Raw genomic sequence first — 26,820 nt, forward strand, 5'->3', positions numbered from 1 at the left:
AATTAGAAAACAGCTGGCACTGGCTGGGGGGCAGGGGGAGGTGTAGGGAGATGGAATTTGCTGAATCCCTGTAATGTTTTATTATCTTTCTCTAACCTTTTAGCCTTAATTGCCATTTTAGAAAGTCTAACATGACTTAATGAGATGCACATTTTCAGAGATATACCACTCAAGTGGTAGGAAGTGGGTTTGCTTGGCTAAGTGTGTTTAATCCTCTGGGTTTTCCTGCAAACTATTCAATTTAATTGGATTACACCAGGGGTCTGACTGGGTGTGACAAGGGCCCTCTTTGCAGGTCCTTGATTGCTTCATATTGTGTTCATCCTCCTTTACTTCAACCTGGTGGGTTGTAAAATGTGGCAGACTCTATATCTTAAGACTTAGTAAAACATCAAGTTTGCAACTAGGGCAGGATAGGCTGATTTCTGAAGGAAGCCAGTTAAGGAGAATTGTGGATACATTCAGTATCTACAACATTAACCAAAGTATCTGACAGCAGTATATTTTTTTAAGCTTACAAACTGAGTTACCACATTGCATAGTGTTCAAAACAAGTATTTCACAGCAAGGGTATCTGGAAAAGATGAGCACAGCAAGAATAAGATCAAGAGTGCCTGGGTTTAGAGCTAGTAAGAGAGCACAGAGTTAGAGAAAATGAGGGAAGACACTGAGGAAAGAAGAGCTAATAGATGCCAAGCCACACACAGAAACTTTCAACCACCTGTCAATTTGGTGGTGGAAGCGGAGCTACTTGGGGAGAGAAACCTAAAGAGGTAAAGAATTAAAGCCTTCTAGAAACAACCACAAGCAAATATCAGAAGAAACACTATGTGGATCATGAAGTCATGCAAAAAAATATATGCGAGGTGCATGGTTTTTAGTCTAACTCACATGCAATCGTAAGAGATTTAAATGTCTTAGAACATGGTGAGAAACAGCTGCGCTGAGGCACTGGGAACATGAATGGGGGGAGCTGCCACATGCTGTGGTGTGGGCAGATGATATATCCAAATTTTGGGAGCAGGATTTCAAAGAAATCATACATGCATCATATTGCTTGCTTCCCTCTCCACCTCTCAATTTTACCCCATCTTCCTGTGGAAGGTCACTGTACAAATAGTCACAGTCACACACACGCAGACCCCAGTGCTATTGCAGCATTCACTAGAGGGAAATATAGAGAACAAGGCTGTCACTAAAGAGAAAAAACATTAATATTTTACACTACGGGACTGAATTGGGTTTTGAAATCAAGAGACTACAAGATTTCAAATTATTGCCGGTATTTTCTGAACTTCAATACAATGTCGTTGAAAAGAAAAGTTTGCAATGAAGTTTCAGGTGAACAGTTTTGAAGTTACTGCATCATTACCTCTAAGGTTAAAGCTGGTGTCCATGAGACAAAGGCAATCTGACCATTTATCTCAGGATCTATAGGTCTTGGTGACTAGAAAGCAATTTGAAGAAAAATGCAATAGGATCATCTTCTAAGAAACAGAATAATTTTCTGAACTTACAGTCAAAAATATAATGGAGATAGGAAATAATAAAATCTTGAGTCTCTTTAAATGCTTTCTGGTCCAAAAATATTGTGTGTGAAAGAACTGACAGCTCAGTACGTTAAATGCATTAACCAGAAATAACAGTAGGAAGGAGCCGAACAGCAAGAAGGAGAGTATGCTTGTGGATATATCCACTCTAAGCAAGCTGCTTAAATGAGGAGGCAGAAACAAATATGAAGACAAAACAATGTGGGGATTTTTTTTCTTGTAGCCATGCATAAATTCTCATAGAAGCATCAAGTATTTGGATCTACCTGCTCCTAGTATACAAGTGACTGCAATTTGATTATTCATTATCCTAAAGAAGTACAATACCCTAGTTCATCCCTGAATAATTTTAATTTTTTTCCTGTACATGGCAATTACAATGACATTGTCACCATGACAAAGACTGTCGGGCACGTACAAATAAAAAAAGGTGTGTGACATAATTAATTCAAGATTGATCAAATGAATGCTGTGAAAGTCTACAAAGGATTGATACAAAAAACAGAGATAAATTTAAAAGTCAAAGGAGGTAGAGAGGAGAAAAATTTCATGCAGGTGTCAATTGCAACAAAGAGCAAATTTTTAATAACAATTTAATACAAAGTTTAAAAACAAACAGAAATTTGAAAAGGAAGATAGGGTTGTAAAGTTTTTCTTAAGAAGGTGTAAATGTAGTTTATATTTTAAAATGTGACAGTAAAGGTCATTTATCACGTTTTGGGATGAGACTAGACCAAAAGAATAAAAGGGAAAATAAACAAATTGATAGCCTCCGGTTGAAAAAACATATAGCAACATATAGGAGTTGTAAACAAAATTATATGAGAAGGGATGAGTAATCTAAAGCAAATTGTTAAAGTTCTGAATTAGTAAATTTAGGCTCATTACATAAGATAGATAAATCAAGAAATTTGTTAGTTCTGTGGCACAGAATTTAGGGGCACAGCATTATACTATATATCCAGTAGGGAAAAAGGAAGAATTTAGAGGAAAAAAAAAAATCAATCTTTGCCTAGGTCTGTGTGTGATAAATATAACTGAATTGCAGAAATAAGTAGGGCTCTTTGCAATTGTGTTCATAACCTAATTAGAGTGGTAATTAGGACACAGGTAAAACCACAAAAGGGAAAAAAAAAAAAGGATGTTAAATTTCGAAGAGTGAGTTTTAGAAGAATGTAAAAGCACAGGATGAAATCAAGTAGGATAAATCAATAGAGATAAAGGACACTGAGGGAAATGGAAAACATTCAAATATAAATTAATGTATGCCCAAGGGTTATGCATGTAATCTAGCTAAAAATACACCAGAAATAAAGAAGGCTAACATTGATGAACAAAGAAGCATAAACCAGAAAATATACACTCTAGCTATATCCAGGGAACTGGGTAAAATGAATACAGCTGAAAAACAAAAGGTCAGAGATGAAGATAATAGCACACTTAACAAATAGCAAGAATACATTTTCCATGAAAAAAAAAAATATTTCTCAAGGTAGAAATGAAAATATCTCTTGGATTTGGAAGTAATCAAAAGAAGATAAAGACCAAAATAATTGGGATATTAAGTGTAAGATGCTGAAAGAAGTAACAAAAACTGTGTAAGATATTTTGAATTCAGAGCAGAAACTGTTGTGCTACAGGACTGCAACTCTGATGTTTACTTTTCACGATACTTCATTGGCATACTGCAAGCGACTATATGAAAATCCTAAAATTAGTTCTAAATGTCTCTTGTAAATTCAACCATTTAAACAGCCATTTTACGGATGCTTTTATAGGTAGCAGGTTCATTGTTAGGAGACTGACCTCATGTTATCATTGATTTCTGTCCTGGTTTTGGATCCAACACCTCCTTAGAAGAATAACTACAGAAAATTACACTCAAATACCCCAAATCCTCAAAGACACACTGTATACCCGCTGTGTATGTAACTCTGGCTGATATCAGGAGAAGCTGTTAAAGCTCAAAGTCTTCCAAAGTTTTGTGCTAGCAGATGGAGAAAAATTTAGAAAAAAAAAAAAACTAAATTTCAAGCAAGTATGTTAAACAGTGCCAGATTTGCCAGAACCATACTGGAGTTCAAAACAGTGGATCAATTACCTCCCTGTGTGGTAATAAGCGTGGCCAAAACACAGCCTGCCTGATTCGAGCTTTTCGCTGAGGCCACTTAAGACTCAAATTTCCCTGACAACCCCATTTTTCTTCCACCAAATGTAAAGGGAGCATCTGTACCAGGAAGACTGAAAAGGACCACAACTTACACGCTCAACTGAGATGCCTAAAGTTGTGGGAGGGTAAATCAGGTCTAAATATAGTTTATTACATAATTACAAAAACAATTGCTCTCTATACATAATAATGAAATGAGAAAATCGAATGACTAACTGCCTGAATTAAGTTGATAAATGCACTACAATACAGTAGGTAGAACGGATCCAGTGAGATAGCTGGTTGAAAATGAGTAATTGATAATCGTTTTACACCAGTAGTTCTTACTTGCTACAGCCCATAAACTATCCTTCTGTAATTTTCCCAAGTATATGACCCATTTTTTTTTTAACCAAGGAAGAAAATATCTTGACTTGACAGAAATTCTGTTCATCCTTGATAAAAACTAATTAAAAAGCTAAAATACAGGGCAAGAAAACTTCAGGTGCCAAAAAGGAAAAATAAAGAAATCTCTTTACCTGGAGGAAGTTAGAGGGAGTTAAGTTTATGTTTTCATTTTGAATCTGATCCTCTTGGTCCTTTTTTTGCCATTTCATGTTAATGTGTCAAAAAAATCATCTTTCAGAGCTGAAAAGAAACTAAATTAAGCTTATAAAATTGTCTAATGACTCTTAGAAAAAAGTAAATTGGAAATGGAGGGTATTTAGGAAACCATTCCCAAATGGCAAAATAATCCAAATGAAGTATTGGTATCACCTAACATTAAGAGCAGTATTCAGCTCCAGATTCAGACATAATTTAGTGTAAATGTCTACAAATACATGTCTGAATTGGAGCTGAATCACAGTTGTATCTTGGATCTGAAGTAACCACCCCTGCATCCCTAAAAAGAGAAAAAAAGGGGCAGCTTTAATCTTCCCGGAAATAGGTTTACCTTACTATTTAATATGTTTACATTGGGGTGAGATGAACTCTGCCTTAGCAGTGCCTGTCTCTCTGTGGACTAAGGGGTGAAAGGATGACAAAATAAGTCTGTACTTTGTCAGAGGTATCTCAATTTGTAAATTTGGCGTAGTTGAAAATCTGAAGCACACAGTTTAAGAGTTCATACTTACCCTTCCCAAAGTAGCACTGGTGCTTTGGAGATTTGAATCCTGACCTCACTATATGATTCCTTAAAAAACTGTGAGCAAGTGCAAATGTTTTCCTTGAATATGTGTGCCATTATAATATGTAATAATAGTAAATTATGATTTAACTTTTTTAGTAGTATGAACACACCTCTGATGACATAAACAATCAACGTTTTCTTTGACATGTGCTGGTCAGAGAAGAAATCATTAGTATTCTTCACAGTCACAGGAGGTAGCAATCAGAAACTTAGTGTACCCAAGTGTGATCTGTTAGTGCAATGAAAAACAAAACTACATCTTGGGATGCATCAGTAGAAATATTTTCATTAGGGAAAAACAACAAAAAACCGACCAGATAAAAGGCGGTTTGTAGTCAGGAAAAACGGTCCAAAATGGAACTGGCAGGGAATGACCGGGTATGTTCCAGCTCTAAGAAGAGCTAGAAAAATGAAGGCTAGAAGAGAGTAAGAAAACATTATTGCTGTTTGTATCGGTGGCAGGTTGACCCTGGCCAGCAGCTAAGCACCCACCCAGTCACTCAGTCTCCCCCAGCAGGATGGAGGAGAGAATTGGAAGAAAAGCTGAAAACCTGTATGTGAAGATAAAAACAGTTTAACAGGTGAAGCAAAGCTGCATGCGGAACAAAGCGAAATAAGGTGTTCATCCACTATGTCACATCAGCAGGCAGATGGTTAGCCATTTCCAGGAAAGCAGAGCCTCAGCACATGTAACGCGTGCTTGTGAAGACAAGTGCCATAACCATGAGTCATTTTCTTACTGCTTCTTTCCTTGAGCATTTATGGATAAGCATTACATCATATGACCTGGAATGGCCCGCTGGTCAGTTGGAGTCAGCTGTCCCCGCTGTGTCCCCTCCCAGCCTCTTGCCTACCCCAACCTGCTCACTGGGGAGGCAGCATGAGAAACACAGAAAGCTTCAACACTGTGCAGGGACTGTTCAGCAATTTCCAAAACACTGATGTGTTATCGACACTGTTTTAGTCTCATATTCAAACCAGAGCACTATATGGGCCACTGTGAAGAAAATTAACTTCATCCCAGCCAGATCCAACCAGTACTTTATCTGAAAAACAAGCATAAGTAAAGAACAGATAAATTCAAACTGAAGGATGATGGCACAGTACTTTTTTCTGGGAGTTAAAGAAAGACTTTGCAGAATTAGAGCAGTAAAATTCTGGAATTCCTTTTCATTCATGTAGTGAGGACAATATTAGTTGCTTTTAAGGTGTAGCCTGATAATTTTAAGAAAAGCATTATATCACTAGAGTCTTGAAATAACAATTCTCAGTGACCCACATCTCTTCTGGTCTTTTGTTTATTGTTTGGAGAAGTTTTTTAAGAAGAAATACAGTAACATCAAAAAATTGCTTTTACTCCTTTTTCTCTTCAAGAATGATAAACAAACAGTGTCTGCAGCTAACTTGGAATTGACAAAGCTACTTTATATCTGTTCTCTTAGACACTGGTAGCTGTTTACCTGAGGTACCACAGCTCAGAACAGTGTAGGAAAAACCACCCATCAAGAAAATTAAAATACTCTGTCAGTTAGCAGACACTGGGCAATAATTTAAAATGTGTTTAGGTTTATCTGCAGTGACTGCAGGTCAGATATCATCTTTAGATGCCTTTAGGTAAAAGAGCAAAGGAATCTCCTTCCCAACCAGTGTGTAAGCCAAGACCACTTCCAGGCAACTGAGGGATAAATAGCATGGAGCAAGATAGCCTGCTCAGTCACATCTCCTCATTGATTCCCAGCTCAAAGCTAGGATGGAAACCAGCTTCTTTTATCTTCTGAAGTGTGCAATTTGTCTCCAGTGGTTCCAGACAACTTCACTCTGTGAGCTTAATCTATTTACAGTAGTTGCAATAGGCTGAAGCAATTTAGAGTCTCTTCTGAGGAAGATGGAAATACCTACTCCTCACTGCAGAGAAAGACATTTCTAAACTACACCTTAAGCTCTCTGTCCTTCTCCTCAGTGACTCCTCTCCATCTTTTCAAAGAGAGGTGCTGAAGCATATAATTTATAAGTTGTTCTAATGGGGTATCACAGTGTTTTTAAGAGGACATTTGGAGGAAGAGAAGGCATTAGGGTTGTTTTGTGAACAAAACCTGACAGCCAAACTGAACTAACTCCACAGATGGGAGGCATTTTTTCCATATTTTCCATGTTTTCTATATTTTTAGAAAGCAAAATTTTTTAAAATACTTTGCAGAGTTAAAAAAGGCTGTATAGTCTTCATCCTCTTGTTTTTGAGAGTTGAATTAAAGTGAGGTGGGAATTTCCTATGAAATCTGGCTTCTGTCAAAGCACTTCATTAACATGTCTCAGATAAAGCTCACTGCTGCTTCCTTAGAAAAGGACGTTGTAATACCAAGAGAAAATGTATTCCTACCATACTCAAAAACAGGACAATAAGATTGTCATTCTGAAACTGAATACAACAGTCTTTGCCCTGGGATTCTATTCTGCCTGATAAGCACTCACAAGAAATATTTGTTAAAAAAAAGCTACATAAAATCTCTCTGAATTAGATTCTCCTAGTAGCTTTCCCCAGATTTAATATTTCTCTCTGCTCTGAGGTGCTACATATCTTCACAGCTTTGTGCTGGAAGGAATGAGATTTTGGAATTTGCACCCTGGCCTTCTTCCAGAGATGTTGGTGCCCCCCTCTGCAGAGCACAAAGACTGGCTGAAGCTTCAGACAAAAGAATCAATCCACCTTCTCTTCATTGAGAGTACCCTGAGCAGATGTTCCCTTTGATTTTGCTATTTCTTCACAATCAGCATGAGAATTACATGTTAAGAGGGGATCACACTCTTTTGTTGACAGCTGGAATAAAAAAACTGAAAAATCAGTCACAAAGGCATTTCTTAATTTCGGGTTTTCCCTGAATCTCCTTTTCTCTAAAACAGATAATTCCAGAAACCTGAAAACAGCAGGAGTGGATAATGCTTCCAGAAGTCTTTTCTTTGCACTAGGATGCATCAGTTTCAAGAGGTATAAGTTTTACTCCAAAGAAAAGTTAAGATATACCCACAACAAAGACAAAAACCTGTTAACACATCATGAATGAATGCAATAGAAACTTTTCTCAAAAAAAAAAAAAAATTGAAAAATATCCTCTTAAACAGAAATGTTTTCTAAGGTCTCATATATATGGCACAAAGAGAAATAATGTCATGCAGCACATTTTAGATCTCAGATCTCTCAAGAAATCTGCGGGGAGATCTGTGTGGTATACAGAAATAACTAAAACTGATCATTATAGGATCAGATTCCCAAAACTTCATGCTCGCCTGGATATGTGTGTGATAGATACTCCAATTTCTACTACAGTAAAAAACATTTAAATTCAGGGTGGGCTTTGTTTCATGCAAACTTTTCCCTTCAAGCATGTCATTTGGCTTTCTCAACAACTTATGTAGGACCCGTCATTCACTGATTGCACCTTTGGAAACCTAGTTTTGAATAAACTGGTGTTTGTTAATGGTCTATCAACATTTCAGTACCCGGAAGACAGACAATATTAGAAAAATGAGGCATAAGAACAAGTTTCCCAACACAAAAGCTCAAGAGGTGCACTCAGGAGCTAAGCCAGATCCCTGGCGCAATTAAATGATGTATCAAATTTGAAGTTAACATACTCATGGCTGTTGATGTGGTGTTTGATAAAAGAGTTTCATGCATTAAGATGTAGTCTTTAATATTCTTTTCAAGGATGTGCAGTAAATAATTTAGTTTGTCTTTGGTTCCTGTACTCCTAAACGTGCAGCAATGCTCATTGGTAGTCAGAGAACACCAGGTTAAATTCTACTTTCTCCAGGTCTGCTCTGGTACAATGCTTTCAACTCTAGAGACACTATAAAGTAAGGAACTCCTGTCATATGCCCCTCTTCAAAACAATTTTAAGCTCATTGTTGAAAAAGAACAGTATAATTTAGAGATGTTTTAATGGCTCTTGAGCAGCTTTGCCATACAGCATATTCGGGATGGAGGAGGGCAGACCGCCCACTATCGACCTGGGGATCAGGAGGCTCCCTTTGTAGACACTCTAGACTAGTAATGACTAGCTCCCCTGGAAGCCAGATACTTTATGTAACCCTACTTAGGTTATCCCTGTGCTAGGTAAATACTCCCAGGCAAGAAACGTCACTGTCTATAGCAGTAAGTCTCCGTGCCTTTGGTCTGTGCTAACAAGCACTCTCCCATTCAATTCCCTGGCACAATTTGGCTGACAAATTCCAGAAACTTTTCCCAATTCACATGCAAACACAAAGGAAAGCCTTGATGCAGCCTGTACTGTGCTGGCTGGTCCCACTGCCCAGTTACATACAGATGCTGTTTCAATGTCCTGACAGCTGAACCCTTAGAAAGGACCTGACATTCTCAGAACCTCTTGTCTCCCACATATTAAGTCAGGGATCCAGGAGTTTGGGGAAAACCAGATTCCAGGCAGACATCTGCTGAACAGTCAGGAGTGCTAGCTGGAGGTACCAACCTCCTTAATCCATTAGGAGAGCATGTCCTGTGGGGATGACTGCTGCAGTGCCCAGCTCCAGAGGGACAGATGTACATCTAGGCAGTGCCTGCAAGCAAGCACCCACTCTAATTCATTTAGACAGTGTCCTGTCTCTCCACAAAAAAAAATTTCTCAAAATGTTGTTTCTTTAGGAAATTTCCACAGTTGAAATCAGAAGAGCTAAAACATTCCTGTGACATGCCTGTCAGTGTTTAAGAGGCATTTGGGCAATGCCCTTAACAACATGTTTTAACTGTTGGTCAGCCCTGAAGTGGTCAGGCAGTTGGACTAGATGATCATTATAGGTCCCTTCCAACTGAACTATTTATTCTATTCTACATCAGAGTTTTAAGAAAAACTAAATGGTCTTGCTATTCTTACACCAGAAGAATACTTCCATTGAGCAAATACATATATTTTAATCAGAAATTAGGTTTTTCATTGAAGAAAATAATTTATTTCCCAAACATTAGTCAAAACCCAGCCTTGTTTCAGAAATTAATTTAGCATCAGCTGTCCACAAGTAAGGAGGATGGGGATACCTGAGAGATCCAAAAGAGCTAAACAGGCATGAGACAGTCAATGACCAGCATGGCTGGCAGAGCAAACAAGGCAGGTAGACCCCAGCTGACTTTAGCAGAGCCATTCAATTGTCTCCCACTCTAGCCATGTCTGTCAGCTCAGGCACAGCACCAGACCCACACTGGCTCTGTACATTAGTTCCATTCTGCCTCTTAGCAATAACCCCTTGGACCAAGAGCAGTGCTGGGAAACATCACAAAGACATGGAGAAAGAAAGCTCTACGAACTACCACGCAATGCCCATCAAACTCTAACTCCTCTCCAAGCCAGCTGTGCCAGACTTGGACTAGCTCCATGCAGAGCCATTTGTTTGACTCTGCACGGTGCAGGGAGACCAAATGGTATTTGGTTAGGCTCTGTAAAGCATCTGAACCGCTTCTGAGCCAACTCGACCCTGGAAACTATAGAGTCACCTTCTCACAGCACTGTATATTAGCATACAAGCCATACCAGACCAGACCTAGCTCTACAAGGAGCCAGCCCAGTATCCCTGCATCTGCAGTTCAACTAACACACAACATGTAAACCACCCACAAAAAAATGAGAGTTGACAGGGTAGAATTCATTTCATCCATGCAAATTCTCATTAATCTGCAATTTCTAAGCAGGAAACTGGGGGAAGGGAGGGAGGGTAAAGGACATTTTACTGAAGTGAATCCAAGTGAAACATTAAGAAAGTCATTACATTAAATTGCAGGAATAATACATGAAGCAGGATGGGTTTGGAAATTAGAAAAGCCTCTGTTCTCATAGGCTGTGGTATGAATTATATCCGGTCATTTTCTGTGTGGCTTCTTTGGTTGAGATAATAGTTACTATGAGGGAAGATAGTTACTACGAGGACTGGAACAAAGTGGATTCCTTATCACAACTGCCAAACCAAAAATAATCTGGCCAAATGCTGCCACTCATTTAACAACAGAAGTTCTGAAAATAGTTCTTGAATATATTATTGAACAGCCTTCTCTGCTCAACAGAGCTGCTTTACACAATCACTCAGTTATGTCATTTTTGCATGTATATGAAAATAACCATTTGGTCTTCAGTGGTCTTATTACTCATTCACGACACTGTATGTAAGAACTTTGCAATGTCTTTCATCTTAGAATAAGGAACATATATACTTTTCACAGTACCCACTGGCAAGACCTACTCGGTGTGGCATAACTAGCCAACTGATTTTTAAGAGGTGGTGGTTGGAAAACTGTTCTCAAAACCACTCAATAAATGGCAGTGTAATTCCTGTTTCCATGGGGATATGGCACCAAAGTAAAAACATTATATTATATGTGTCAGGCAACAGACCTCAAAGGGAAAGGAAGAGAACTTCTGGGATGTTAAGCTGTAGAAAAGGATTGACTGGAAAGGCAAAGCTGCTAATTATAAATAAGAAAAAAACAATGCTTAGCTTTGGTGATCCTTTATGAGAAATAGCTCAGTTGTTAAGAACATATCTGACATTTCGTAGGGGCTTGGTCTGTTTATTCAGCATAAAATGGAGCAAATATGTTATTTATACTCTAAATCATTTAAATGGCAGCACCTTCGAGCCCTAAAGAAATTCTGGACAAAGCTAAAGAGAACAAATATATTCCTTTTCTTATTTTGCCATGCTCGTTAAAAATGTCTGTCCTGAAAAGAAGTGATAAAGTTGCAACAAGTATTCAATTGCATTAAATTCCTGGACAGTATCCATTTTAACAAGAAGCTACTGTTTTCAGGGCGGGAAAGGAGCTGGGTGTATTCTTATGAGGGCAAGGTGTTGTCCTATAAAGGTGCCAATAAAAAGGAAAAAAAAAACCTAAGCAAAGCTTTGCCAGTACATATGGTGTAACTTTGAAAGTCAGCCTCCAAAGTTTATTTTAGAGGTATCTGCAGGACACAGATTGCTTGTGCTAAAGTAAATCAAATCCGTAAGAGGTCACCTAAAAATAAATTACTGTTTTTTGTTCCAATATTTCTATTCCTAATGAAGTCAATAGTCAGATTTGTTCATTGGCAGCAGATAATATAAGCATATCTATGGAGAAAAAGTAGGTATTGTAGAAATAGCTACAGAACTAGAGATACCTGTCTTGGTACCTTTGAAGGGAAGAAATGTCCTGCTGTGGATTATTTGTGGGACACTCATTTTCCTCTCTTTCCCGAAGGAAGTCTGCTGACATAGGGCTTGAGTGCTAATGAGTTCCTGCAATTCCCATAACTGTGTAACAGATGCAAAACTCCATCCAAATCAAACATTTGGCTACAGGATGAGCCGGAAGAAGCATCTGTTTTTTGGCAAATGAAGCACTGCTCAGCATTTCAGTGCAGGAGGGGAAAAAAACACAGTGAAACCGTAGCCTAGGGTACACTTTCATATCCAGTATTAATGTATAAAAGATGTAGTTCTTTTAAAGCAATAATGAACAAGCAAAGCTATATCTTTTAAGAAATACAACTCAAAGCAACTGTGAAAATCCTCTTTCTCATGACTGCTGACACTAAAAGCAAAAATTTGGGATTCCGTGTACAAGACAGCAGCATGTTGCAGCTTTGTGTTTAAACAATGCTGCTACTGGCTGGGAACATTTCTGTGAAAACATACAAAATTAGACGAAGAGAATCAGAAAAAGTCATTTTGACTTATCAGACAATTATTTTTCAGTTTGAATATGACAACCAGGAAAGGACCATTTTTTAACCTAGCAGTTCCTTCAGCAAATGTGTTATGACTTTCATAGGAGCTCTGGGAAATTTATCATTTGTGTATAGCTCTTAGCACTTTTTCATTCACTGGCAGTACTGTTACTAGTATCCTGGTGATCTGGAAGAATAAAACACCATGCAACCCTGAATTACTATAAATTAAATTCTGACTAGTTGCTTTACTAACTTATGACACTTTACAACGTGATCCTTGACAGTGTAGAGTTTTCCTTGATCAGAAAAATTGTCAGTGCTTGAAAGGAGGCATATGAAGTAAGGCAAGTGTCTTAAAGAGCTCTTTCATTTGCATTAGGAGAAAGAATTTGAAAAAGAAAGTCATAGTTGTAGCCATAATATTTGACTTGTAAGAACTTCTGCCTACTTCTTGAATAGTTTTCCTAAACCCTTATTGAGTTTAGTTGCTGTTATTTTTTCCAAATTCCTTTGGGCTCTTGAATTCCTGCTGCTTCAAATAGAAACCTGAATTATTCTCAGTTCAAACTGGATATTAATTTTGCCATTTACTATCAATTTCTAAAGATGTTGCTTTTAATAGGTTGTCCTTTGTAATTTATTTTCTAAAGGAAGCGATTTAATTTAATCTTCTGTGAATTCTTGATACTGGCTTAAATTGAACAGAAACTGTAATAGAAGGCAGTAGAAATGGGATAGGGGGAACAGGGCACAGGGGATGGGACACATGCAGGGGATGTATTTTCTTCTTTGGTTCTAAACCATCCTCTCATCTTTTTAAATTAGCTTCTGTTTCAGTTTAATTTTCATCTTTTTTTTTTTTTTTTTTTTTTTTGGTATTTGCATTTGCCTGTGCATCATGACCATTATTCTGGAATATTTTTCTCAGGCCTTCTACAGGGATGTCATCCCAGCATCAGTTGATGCTCCAGCTCCAGCTCCCAGCATGACAGAGGCCTGGTCTCACATCCTATCTTCACAGGACAGAAAAAACTATGTATTTTTAAATATGGTCTAAAATTATGTGGAGATGAGAGGAAAGTTTAGAGGGGTCCCACCTTTTCTAAACACGGCATAATTAGCTGCCTCTCCACCATCTCAACAGTTTGCCCAAAGTCCACCTGACAGCTCCACAGCCCTTGTTCTTTCCAGCACCTCAAACCAGGACCCCACATGCACACTCTTTCTTCATTTTTCCGCACCTCCAGACCAGAAAACCAACCTTGCTTCCGTTTTCCCCTCTGCTTCCACCTCCATTTCCTCCCTGTACTCCAAATCAAATTCCCACGCTCCCCAGCATTGCACTTGTCACCAAGAGAGGCAGGGTCGCTTCCCAATCCCAGAGCTGCCAGCCCCTGGACAGTCACCAATAACTGCCATCTGCAGGTTCTGCTCATCACACTGTCACTGCAAATACAGTTACCAGCCCCAGAAACAGTGGTTCTTGAGCAGGTCCTTTTACTTCCCGGACAAGATTTGCTCCACCTCCTGTAACTCTAGGTATCTCCTGCGCAGACAGCAGTGCTATTTCCCTGTGCTGCCTTTATGTTCATGGAACAGAAAGATACACTTCAGTGGAGTCATGCATCATATCCTAACATTGCATCTAAAACAGATGAGCTGGTGGTCCTGTGCAACCAGGACACCTTTAGTAATCTTCACAGCATGTACATTCCTACGTAATGGGGGTCACTGGCTCTAGCATAGGACTGTTCTGCTCTGCCTACGGCGCCTAATCACCTTAGAGCTGTAACTGTTCAAACTGCTTCTTATGAGCTAAAAGGAGAGGGGAAATGATGCACACAGACATCTACCACTATTTGGCATCTTTATTCTACTCTTCTGAAAGGGGCAGTTACAAGGTTCAGTTGTCTTAATGAAGGCTAAATCCCTTTGGTTTGATTTATTTGCTGGCGCTATTATCTGCCCTAGCAAACCCATGCCTAACTGCCCTAATTTTCACGTCAGAATACACAGCGGAAAGCAAGAGTTGCAATGAACCAGTCTACCATATAGAATAATGATAAGACTATATCTATACCTGCTATCTTGGCCGTAGTTTTGATGATACTGCAAAAAATGTTTCCTGCTCATGAATTACATATATTATTTATATATATTTATATATAAAAATGTTGCTTTTGCAGCATTTTTGCAGCCCTATTCTGACAATCTGTTATAATTTGGAATTGTCCATAACATATATAATAGAAAGTATATGTTCATGTATCTCATTCATTTTTTTTTCCAACAGTAAAGACTTGTGAGTGAGTACAGGCAGCAGTTCAAGGGCACACAGTATTACAATGCAGAAGGAGGGAATTGAGAAATGACATTTCATTAGTTAATTAATTCAGTCAGTGATTTTATGCTTACAATGTCTGTAATTTCTTTGAGGCTGTTCCAGATACACAGCTAAGCCACAATTCCTCATTCTTTCCTGTTCTTTCACTTGCAATGAAGTTTTCTATGAAATAAAGATCAAATATAGCTATAGCAGTCAGGATGGTTTAAAACTGAGCTGGGGACATCAGGAACAGAGAGCATATCTGCCCATAACCTGAGCTGTTAACTATCTCTAGCTACTGGTTGTCAGTTAAGCATGATTGAGCACCAACAACGCCCATTGCTCAGTAGATTATTTTAGCAAAATGATCAAAAAAGACTGTAGCCCCTCTTGTCCTCAGATTTATTTAAAAAAAAATCTTGGAGTTTTGCCTCTTTTTACTTTAAAGTGTAGAACTGCAAAATCTAAACTTATTATCATGATGAATCAAACTAAGTAATTTACTAAACTATACGAAGGAAATAATTAACAGGTTGTTTCTCGCTAGGTAGTGTATATAAATGCTTCCTCTCCTTCTATCTTGTGTTGATTGCTACCTATTAAATGAAGGACTGCAGAGTATTGTTGCTAACAGGAATGTTACTGCTTTTTCACCACATATAATCACAGAATCATTAGGTTGGAAAAGACCTCTAAGATCATCAAGACCAACCGTCAACCCAACACCACTGTGCCCACTAAACCGTGTCCCAAAGTGCCTCATCTACCCATTTTTTTAACACCTCCAGGGATGGTCATGTCCCTGGGCAGTCTATTCCAATGTTTGACCACCTTTTCAGTAAAGAAATTGTTCATAATATCCAATCTGAGCTTCCCCTGATGCAATTTGAGGCCATTTCCTCTCATCCCGTCACTAGTGACTTCAGAGAAGAGACTGACCCCTATCTCACTACAAACTCCTCTCAGGTAGTTGTAGAGAGTGATAAGGTCTCCCCTCAGCCTCCTCTTTTCCAGACTAAACAACCCCAGTTCCTTCAGCCGCTCCTCACAAGACCTGTTCTCCAGGCCCTTCACTAGCTTCATTGCCCTTCTCTGGACATTCTCCAGCATTTCTGTCAATTGACAAGAGGAGTTACCTAGTTTAATTGGTTAGCTCAGCTCTAAACATCTACACCACAGATGCCTGAAGTTAGGTGAGATGGATTCCATCTAAGATTTTGGGTAATGTTTAGAATCACATGTCTTGGGAAAATACGTATTCTGTGGACACTTCTAAGCCTCTACTGCTTAGTTTTCTGTAACTGCCAAGGTGATTCATTCTCAGTTCAGGACGTCTTTCATCAGAGACCATAGCAAATCATGTCCAAGAGCAATTTGCTGAAAAATTCTATTTCCCATTCTCTCCCCTCAGGCATAAGAACTGTTGCATGTCTTAGGAAAAGGTCTTGATTTAGAGTGCTGAAGACTGAACACATTACTGAAGAAGAGAGTTAGAGATTTTTATTTTTTTTATTTAAAGGAAAAATATCCTGTGCTTTGCATTCTAGGCTTCTGATGAAGCTTTTCAGCAGGAATTTAGGAAAGGACTCTGCTTTTGACCCACTTTACTGGTTATGTCTGCTATCTGTTGTAAAAGTAAGATGCCCAGGTATGGATTTCCTGGTCATCATGCATGTAGTTGTGAGACACCTTAGAGAATCTTAATGTGGCAGAGAAAGGCTTAGAAACTGGCTGTCTCCGAAAATGATAATGTCACTGGCTTGTCTTTGATCATATCATCAGATACATCCACTGTTTTTCCCACTATCAGCCTTAGATGCTATTTCTGTAAATGTGAATACAAGTAAACCCCTGAATGCAGGTAAGTTTGGAGTGTAGCTCAAGGTCTTGCTGTCTTTTGGGGAGGTGGAAAGATAGATCACCTGCATGTTCATCTTAGCTTTGCTTCCTTTTTAGAAGATATCATTATATTCCTCTGCTGTTTCTTTGATTTTTCCATGCTGCCAGGACTGAAGCTGTGCAAATTCAAATGGAGAAATAAATGAAATTTTCCTCATTTCAGATATCCTTACATAACTGAAATTGAACCCAGATAAATCAAAACAAATAAATCTCCCTTCTCAGTAAGGATTTACGTTGAAAATCATATGGAGAGCAACAGTATGGGCGCAAAAAGAAATAAAACTTGTTCTTTTCACTCAGCTCAATATTAAAAGATACATTTGTGGGATGCCTCTCTTCAGGAATGCAGAATGAAAGAAAACAACTGTCTAACTTACTGGAAAATGAACCCACTGAGTGTTAGAAAGCTCTAATAGTCATCCCTCTTCCTTTCAACTGCTTACCAATTTTATGTTTTTACCAGGACACATGTACATGGCAGAAAAGAAACATCTCATTTAGAATTTTCAATGCTAAATAAATTTGCATTTACTTCACTTCTTAACTTTTTGTCTCACTTCAATTTTCTCTCTGTTGTGACAGTAACAGCAGTAACATTAATACATAATTAGATGGGTAGGAATGTGCTCAGAGTCAATAGCTTGTAATAGCTCCTTTGGAGCCATAGTAAAGTATCTCCTATAGCAAATACAGCGTTATGGACTTGTTAAAACAGACATTAGTTACCCAGCAGTCCATTATGGCTCCTTATAGTCTACCATTTGAGTAGATCTATATTTAGAGTCTTATTGATCAGTAATTAAGAGATAGCATGGTGGCAAAATGGAAATACATCATAAACAATCTTAAAGAAATAATTTATAGAAATGGTAAAAACATCAGGAACTGGCAAATGTCTCTTGCGCTATTTTTGCTTTCATGTAGAAACCAATAAACTCAATAAAATTATAACTGATATTATGAGATTCCCTTGTCTAGCTGAGAAGCTTACTTCATCCAGAATTAATTTTTAAAATAGAGCTATTAAAACTAGGAAGGAGTCAGGCAAGTGACCACCATGTATGCAGTCTTCATCTACTCATTGTAAAAATTAACTTTATCAGTGGTGAAAGTAAGCACCAGTAAAGGGAATTCAGCCACTTTTAATTTGAGCCGTCTGGAGCTTTCCCATCTCTCATTAATCTGTAAGACCATACAGGTGAGTGTATCCACTTTTCTATTTTACAACTATATTCACTGAAATACAACTATAATAATCAATTAATTATAAATAGTTAAAAGTCTCTATTAGAGTATGCCTAGAAAAGATGCTCAAGCACGATAATCTTTTAGACTGTTCGAAGTGCCACAGCAGTACTAATCCCTTACGATTTTCACATGGTACTCAAGATATTGGAACAAGATTAAATGTAAACCCAGCTGTTCCTCAGTTGGTTTACTTTTCCCTCCACAAGGGGACTGCGATATTATTACTTCTGTTGTGTGTAATGGAATTGTTTAATTCACAATAGCTCTTGCAAACGTAAAGTTTTGGTTACCATGCTTGCACTGACTGAGTAAAAGAGGGATGTTCTGCTCTGAGCCTATTCTTCTGATTGTTCCAATCTCTGTATTAACATTAACTAGTAAATTTGTCTTTCAGTCTCTCCCACACGGGGCATGTTGAGTCAGGGTTGGGTCAGTAGGGAATTTAATTAATTTATCAGCAAATTGGATTTTTCATTAGGTCTCCTTGCTTTGTTTTTTCTTTTTTTTTAGCAGAAATTTTTGATGGTTTGTATAATTATAGGATTTTTTCATCTACAATTCTCTAACGCAGAGGCTGTTAATGGAATGATATTGAACAGAAATACCTCATTTATAAAGGGTATCAGAAGAGAGGTTCCATCTGTCTCACTGGTCATTTGCAAGCAGGTACTTTTGTTAGTGGGAACTTTTTCCTGTGTATGCTTGCAGTCTAGTGGGAGTATTACTTTACAGTAAACCTGCCAATAGCTGGATGTATAAATGCCTGATATTTATGGCTTAAGTACAAAGGGTATCAGTGTGTGAGAATTCAATTCAACCAGGCTAATCTCAAATGCAATTAATGTTCACATTCTTTATGTGCCCCTATGGTAATCTGTTTGCCCAAGGAATTTATTGGAAGTGATACATTTAATTAAACTTCTTGAAACACTTGGGCAATGATATCATTTAGGCGATAAGGCATCACTTTTGGAAAGTAGAAAGAGGAACAGAACGACTGTTGTATTCATTATATACTGCTTTACATTTAATGAAGGGTACATGTGGTTTCATTGAGGGTATGTGTCAATTGTTGCTCAGAAAAAGTGATTTCCTCAAGTTCTACCAAGCTGCTAAATAAAAGTCAGAAATGTTTTGATCTTGTGTCAATTTTGATTTGCCTTCTGTGAAGTAGCTTCTATACATACTGTGTGAACAAAGGTGAACAAGCAAGGAAGTTTGCTAAACTATCGTAGGAAAAAAATGTGGCTTGCTACATTTCATTGGGTATTACTACTTGGTTAATAGAAATAATTATTTCTGCCTGTTTAGCATCCATTCTTTATAACTTGTTAACCATAAGAGGTTACAACCATAAAATAACCGATGCCAGGGAAAGTTATGGAGCAGATCATCTGGAGAGCCATCACATAGCACATGCAGGACAACCAGGTGATCAGGCCCAGTCAGCATGGTTTTATGAAAGGCAGGTCCTGCTTGACTAACCTGATCTCCTCCTGTGACAAGGTGACCCTCTTAGTGGATGAGGGAAAGGCTGTGGATTCTGTTTGCCTGGACTTTAGTAAAGCCTTTGACATCATTTCCCACGGCATTCTCCTGGAGAAACTGGCTGCTTGTGGCTTGGACAAGCATGTTCTTTGCTGGGTAAAAAACTGCCTGGATGACTGGGCCCAAATATTTGTGGTGAATGGAGTTAAATCCAGTTGGTGGCCAGTCACAAGTGGCGTTCTCTAGGGCTCAGTATTGGGGACATCTGTTTAATATCTTTATCAATGATCTGGAAGGGGGATTGGATGCTCCCTCAGTAAGTTTGCAGACAACACCAAGTTGGGTGGGAGTGTTGATCTGCGCAAGCGTAGGAAGGTTCTATAGAGGGATCTGGACAGGCTGGACTGATGGGCTGAGGCCAACTGTGTGAGGTTCAAGGTGGCCAAGTGCCGGGTCCTGCACTTGGGTCACAACAACCCCATGCAGCGCTACAGGCTTGGGATGAGTGGCTGGAAAGCTGCCCAGAGGAAACAGACCTGGGGTTGCTGGTTGACAGCCTGCTGAACATGAGCCAGCAGTGTGCCCAGATGGCCAAGAAGGCCAACAGCATCCCAGACTGTATCACAAACAGTGTGGCCAGCAGGAGCAGGGAAGTGATCGTGCCCCTGTACCTGGCACTGGTGAGGCCACACCTTGAGTACTGTATTCAGTTTTGGGGCCCTCAGTGCAAGAAGGACATTGAGCTGCTGGAGTGTGTCCAGAGAAGGGCAACAAAGCTGGTGAGGGGTCTAGAGCACAGGTCTTAACAAGGAGTGTCTGAGGGAACTGGGGTTGTTTAGCCTGGAGAAGAGGAGGCTGAGGGGAGACCTTATCACTCTCTACAACTACATGAAAGGAGGTTGCAGAGAGGTGAGTATTGATCTCTTCTCCCAAGTTACTAGTGATGGGACGAGAGGAAATGGCCTCAAGTTGCACCAGGGGAGGTTTAGATTGGACGTTAGGAATTTTTTTTTACTGAAAGGTTTATCAAGCGGTGGAACAGGCTGCCCAGGGAAATGGTTGAATCACTATCCCTGATGGTATTTAAAAGACATGTACATGTGGCACTTAGAGACATGGTTTAGTGGTGGACTTGGCAGTGTTACATTTAGATTTGAACTTGGTGATCTTAAAGGTCTTTTCCAATCTAAATTATTCTATGATTCTATACAACTTTAATTAAAGAGAGATCCCCTTCCTCGCTACCAAGGCATCTTCCATTTGGTGTTAAAATGTGTGTTGTTACAGAAATGACAATATGAATTCTCACAGAAATTTTACTTTTACATTTTTCTTCTACTTTTCTTGGTAAAGACAGCTGTGCTACCCTCACTCAGTGCTTATTCTACTCAAGACTGATATTCTAATATAACTTATACAATGCATGAAATTATTGTCAATGTTTATTTTTAACAGCCTTCTTCTCACAGTGTTTTTCAAACAGCTCAGCACTACAAGTGAAATCAGTGAAAGCTGTCTGGGTGGGTAAAAATTTCCTTTGTATACTGTACGTCTAAGTGGGAATTCAAGAGAGTTTAAATCCCCGTAGCCTGAGTTTGGGCTCCCACTGTTTAGAAATTACTCTCTGCAGAAGCAAGTGAAGATAAAAATATATGTATAGGTGGGTCTGAGCAGGGCAAGAAAGGCAAGAGGAATTTTGGTTAATTGCTTGCATGAACCTTACAGATTCTGAATTATTTCAGAAATTTTCTACTACTACCCAAATATACGAGAAATATCTGGTGAGACGACTAAGAAAGTTTGCTCTGAGTCTGTAGCCCCTAATATAAATTCAGCTGGTATTTTGAGATTTTCTTTACAATGAAAATTCCTCCTGAAGTCTCTTAAAAGAAAAAGAAAACAACACAAAAAAAACAAACACCCCCCCCAAAAAAGCCCCAAAATATTAATGATGAGATTCATGAGCACAGTTCTGATACAAGCAGTAAATTCTGCAGTGACACCAGTGTCCCAGATGTGTTCTTTCAGAGAACAGTAGCATAAGAATTGTGATATGTTGGTTCCATTTTTGTTACAGAAACATTTAGATTAGGCTTTTAAAGCACAGATAAAGATACGGTCCCAAAATATTAACCATTAGATGTGCTTCAATCATGAAAAAGCTTAATCTCCTGAGTAAATGTAATCATTCACCACCATCTTGTGTATATATGTTTCCTCCTTCAAAGAAATATAAAAAAAATTAAATATAAGCAAAGAAAAAATCTGCTGGTTTATATATATATATATATATATATATATATGCACATATATTTCAGGAAAAATCAAAGTGAGGATTTTGCTAGGGTGCTTTAGAGTGAAATTTTATAATAAGCATGGGAATCCCTTCAAATGGCAAAGGGGATGAACAAACAATACCTAAGTAGTGCTGAACATGCCGTGCTTTCATGTCACTTCAAATCTGTGCAGGCTCAGTTGGAGGAGAAGGTAGATGCTTCTTGAATAATGTGAATGCTTTCTCTTCTTTTGCTTGTGTACTGACACTGTTCCCATGATGCAGAATGCCATGGAAGCCTCATTTGTGTTTTATAAATGCCATATTTCTCCTGAATTTAAACACAGACTGCTGTTGGAGGCTTATTTCATCTGTAGAGAAATAAACATAGAAAAAACTTTCATCTTTGAGAAAGACTTCTAATACTTGATTAAAAAAAAAATGAGAGGGTTAAAAAAGACAAAAACGAATTAAGCTGTATGTGCTAATTGCATCCCAGCATGAGTCCATGCATCTTACCAGGTGTGAATGTGGCAGTTTTCAATCAATCCACAGAGCTTCACTGACAGTAAGGTTATAAGGTATCCTTCAGTCTCATTAGTTAGACTGTCTGTTCATCACACGGAGATGCTGAATGTTGAATTTGAATGGATTTCAGACACCCCAGTAGGTATCTGCTGAAATTACTTTGACAGCATTTTGGTCTTAAGTACTATTTTCATCTATGTAAAATCCTGAAAAATTGCAAAACATAACATGCAGTCTGTCAGATTTACCATTCCTTCTGTTTCAAGGAGACAGAGCACAGGCTGTACCTGTGCTCAAACCACTCTTGGATCTTCTTAGCTGCACTTCTATCCCAAGTGCAATTCAGAACTATTTAAGACACCTAAATATTTCACAAATTCTGTGTGATTTTTGCAAGAAAAATTATCTCTCACTGACTTGATGAGGACTTTTCATTTAATATAGGGTCTTTGGAAGGACAAGGATAATAACATTATCTTCTACTACAGTACACTGGGAGAGCTGTTTAAAGCCACTTATTCAACCTGCATAGTCACTGGAAAGGTAAAAGAGGGTTATATTACACAAAAGAGCCAAGTCTGAAAAGTTTTATTGTTCTTTCTTTTTTCTTAAATAAATACAGATACATCTCACTGCCTCTTAGAAAGTAATGAAAAAAAAAAAAATCACTTACTGCAGACTGGTAATGAAGCTTAACATTTGCTTCTATGGTGAAATGTAGAAGCATAATTATACTGCCGTTGTAGGAAGCGCATAACTCACCAAGTGGGAGAAATTCAGATATTACTCAGAAATAAGAGCATCCATGCAAAGAAATGTATTGGTAAAATTATCCTAGTAAATATCATCAGAATGACAAATCATCCTGTCATGGAGTCAGGAATCTCAGTTTCAGGAGAGTAACTTGATAATTTGGAGATAAGTTTGAGTCAAGCCCTAGGATTCAAGTACTCATGAACACAGTCCAGCTGAGACCAGTATCTGAATATTGCACTTCGTGATGGCCTATATTTGAAGGGCAGAACATCATATATAAAATATCATGTTCTTTAAAAGGGAGTGAGAAACAGCTATTAGGAGAGTTAAATTATACTGGTAGATAAACCAGAGGAATATGAGTTTATAGCCTGATTTTTCTGTAGCTTTATGTTAAGAACAAGTAGATAAATGCTCGATTTAAGTAAATAAATATGGTAATGTGAAGCATTTGAATCTGAGTAACTTGGGTGGTAAATCAGTCTCAGTTAATCATAATTGTGTCTGATACCATTGAGCATCATTTAATGGTATTTTAAGGTTCATTTTACATGAATAATAAATAGGATAGAAAGATGCATATACATATTGAAAAAATTTCACTCTAAAAATTCAATGCCACTTTTTTATTATATGACATTTTTTGAGTAAAATCTCTAATCCAGACCTCCTTTTTTTTTTTTTTTTTTTAAACAGGTATGAGTATCAAACCTACTCATCATTGCTATTATTAGTCTAACACCAGTTATAGAAATGTTAGTAAAAAAAGTGGCTACCTGCTTCTTCAATCAGTCAGTTCAAAGCCTGGGACATCAGTCACCTCTGCTGTGGCACACATCTCCCAGTTCCTTCTCCCTGTGCAAGCAAGCTGACCCTCTTCTGTGCTTTAATCATTCCCACACTCCCCAGTGCTCTCAGATCAGCTGAAAGAACTAGGGACATATCCTGAGTGCTGACACCACTCACTGGTGCATAAATCGAGGGTCTTTCAGTCTAAATGGTCTAGCTGTTCTCACAGCTATCTAGTATAGCCCCAAGGAAACAGAGGGCATACAAGGTGTTGATGGGCATACATGGCATTGAAACATGTATAAATCAAAATCCTGTAACTGTTGAAAAAGTGGTGTAATACTCACCTGGTGAATTACACACCTGTAGAATGGAAGACTATCTAAATTTATGTGGAAGAGGTGAACCTACATATGTTATTTTTATTAGACCAGGATAGTTTTGTGTTCTGTTCTTCTGCAGCGCAGTCTGAAATTGAGGTGTTGCAGGTGGGATGACACAAGCTTTCTGGACCAAAGAAAGCTTAAGGTGAAACATAAAGTAGCATATCACTTGCAAAATAATCGCTCAGCATCCCATTGGAGAAAACAGGGTTGTCATGCGCCATGAGAAGTCTGTATTCTTGCTGTCTCTCGAGTAGTACAGTCACTGAGATCTTTTAAAGCATTCAGGCTAACTGCCCCTAGATTTAAACATCAGACAGCATCAAATATAGTTGTGTTTTTATCATACTGATTACCCTTTCATATTAAAGGATGACCCTAAAAAATGAGATTTGTGTTTTCCAGTGTCACATGAGAGCTTTTCTGAAAATATGTGAGTAATGGTAATACGTTTCCCAAACAAGTTTGTCATCTCCCTCTTATGAAATCAGGTAACAGAACATCTTTTCAGAGTATAAACAGCCAGTGCTTCCACAGAGGATAAATTCTTTTGGATAATATGTTCCAATATATAAAACATCAACAGTGTAAAAGATGGACCCACACTTCAGGTGTGATGTGTTCTATGAAACTTATAATTTGCCACAGAGGCAGGAAAAAGCTTGAGATGCAAAATGCAGCTACTTGCATAAATTGGCTCTAGGGTCTTCAATGCTACCAAAATATGAAAAATAGTTGCACTATGTTTCTACACACTCTATGCTAAAGCAAATACTTCTTCAGAAGCCTGTATGTTATCACTCAGCTCTACATCTAAACTGTAATATTAGCTGATGTCAAATACTTTATAGAGCTTTGGCTTCCCCATCTTGAAAAAGCTTGAGTAAAACTAAATGTGATACAGAATGGAGCAAAGAGGATGAACTAAGAAACAGAAATTCTTCCTACACTGGGAATGACTCTGTGGTCTCTTTAGCTTAGAATAAAGACACCTCTAAGAAGACATAGCAGTGATCTGTAAAACCCTGAGAAGCAAGGGAAATGTGCAGAGAGAATTTATTTCCTGTCTCTTGTAGTACAAGAGGTGAGAAATATCTGATTAAATCAACAGATAGATAGCAAATTGCAAATCAGCAGAAGGAAGTACTTTTCCACATGTGGCACAGTTAAGCCTCCAAACTTAGTGCCAGATGGTGTCGTGGTTGCCAGAGATGTTTACAAGGGTTTAGAAAAGGAGTTAAGTGAACAAATGAAAGAAAAATCAGGTAAGGCCTTTCAAATACAAAGATGCTCCTCTGGCAATAGAGTGCTTCAGGGGTATTTCAGTATGTCTGATCTGCTCTTCCATGCTTTCCTAGGCGTCTGCTACTAACTACTGTCAAAGATTAGTGAATTATGTAAACCTTGGTCTGACCTGATACAGCCATTTACAGCTCCTAAAACTACCTTAAGAATCCACAAAAATTAAACCACCTACTTATTTATTTAATGCTATAAATCAGTGTAGCAATTGTATATGTGTTGTATATAGTGATAAACAATATTTCTGGATCAGCTTTCACTTGTGTGAAACTTAGTAACTCTCTTCCATTATATCTCACCTTGTTTTCTGTTTCTATATTATTCGAATAGATGTGGCTGCTTCCATTAACAGCAGTGGGAAATAATGATGTAAATCCTTATGCACATGTGCAGAAAAATAGGCCCCCACAGCCTATTATTGTGAAGAACAATATGGCATTACCAAACTGTGAAGTAAACCTATAAAATATTAATTACAAATTGATTTGGCCTGGTTTGAATTCAGCATTAATGGTTTCATTTAGTGTTATCTAGTTTTTCAAAATTGTGTCAGAAGGAGAGGGTAGGTCACAAATGAAGCTGTGCAATGTGCTTTAACTCGTCACCTCTAGAAACCCGGGTTGAAATTCCTATTGTCCCATGCAGAATGACTTAGCAACCTGTGCACTAGTGAATGTTAGTGTGGATCATAAAACTACTACACAAGTGTAGAAATGAAGAGTGTGAAGGCCAGAGCGAAGTTTGCTGCAGGTCAAGAGCACAGTGCACCGAGGAGAGCTTGTAAACTCTCTATTTTAACAGTGATTCTCAAATGAGTCTGAAAACTCAGAGCATTCAAAGTGACAAAAATGAGGTGAAACACAGCCAACTTCATCAGCATCCTGTGTTGGTATACTGGAGAATTACCAAAGGATGTACGCAATGCAGAACTTCATATACTTCTGTTTCTTATTTCTTGCTGGCCTTTGTGCCATGAAACGGACAGCCATGTTAACATTACAACATGGTAGTTCTGTTAGCAACCATTGAAATAAATTAGACCCTCAAGGCCTATTTTCTAGGTATTTGGCTGAAATACCTTTTGTAAAATAGCTGTTCTACCTTGTTCTCTCTAAGGATATTCTTGGTAGTTTCAGTGGCACATAGACAACAGGCAGCTGCACAGGAGCTTCACGTTGTGGAACAGCCTTTGAACAAGTCCATACCATACCAGTGCAAGCAGA

General features: G+C 38.3%; 1 protein-coding gene across 1 annotated transcript in view; it reads left to right on the forward strand.

Annotated features, from left to right (window-relative positions):
* The window catches only part of GPC6 (glypican 6), an 805,850-nt gene that overhangs the window by 680,449 nt on the left and 98,581 nt on the right, over positions 1-26,820 (forward strand). The window lies entirely within an intron of this gene.

Source organism: Leptosomus discolor, chromosome 1 (genome assembly GCF_034619465.1).
Source record: "Leptosomus discolor isolate bLepDis1 chromosome 1, bLepDis1.hap2, whole genome shotgun sequence".
NCBI lineage: Eukaryota > Metazoa > Chordata > Aves > Leptosomiformes > Leptosomidae > Leptosomus > Leptosomus discolor.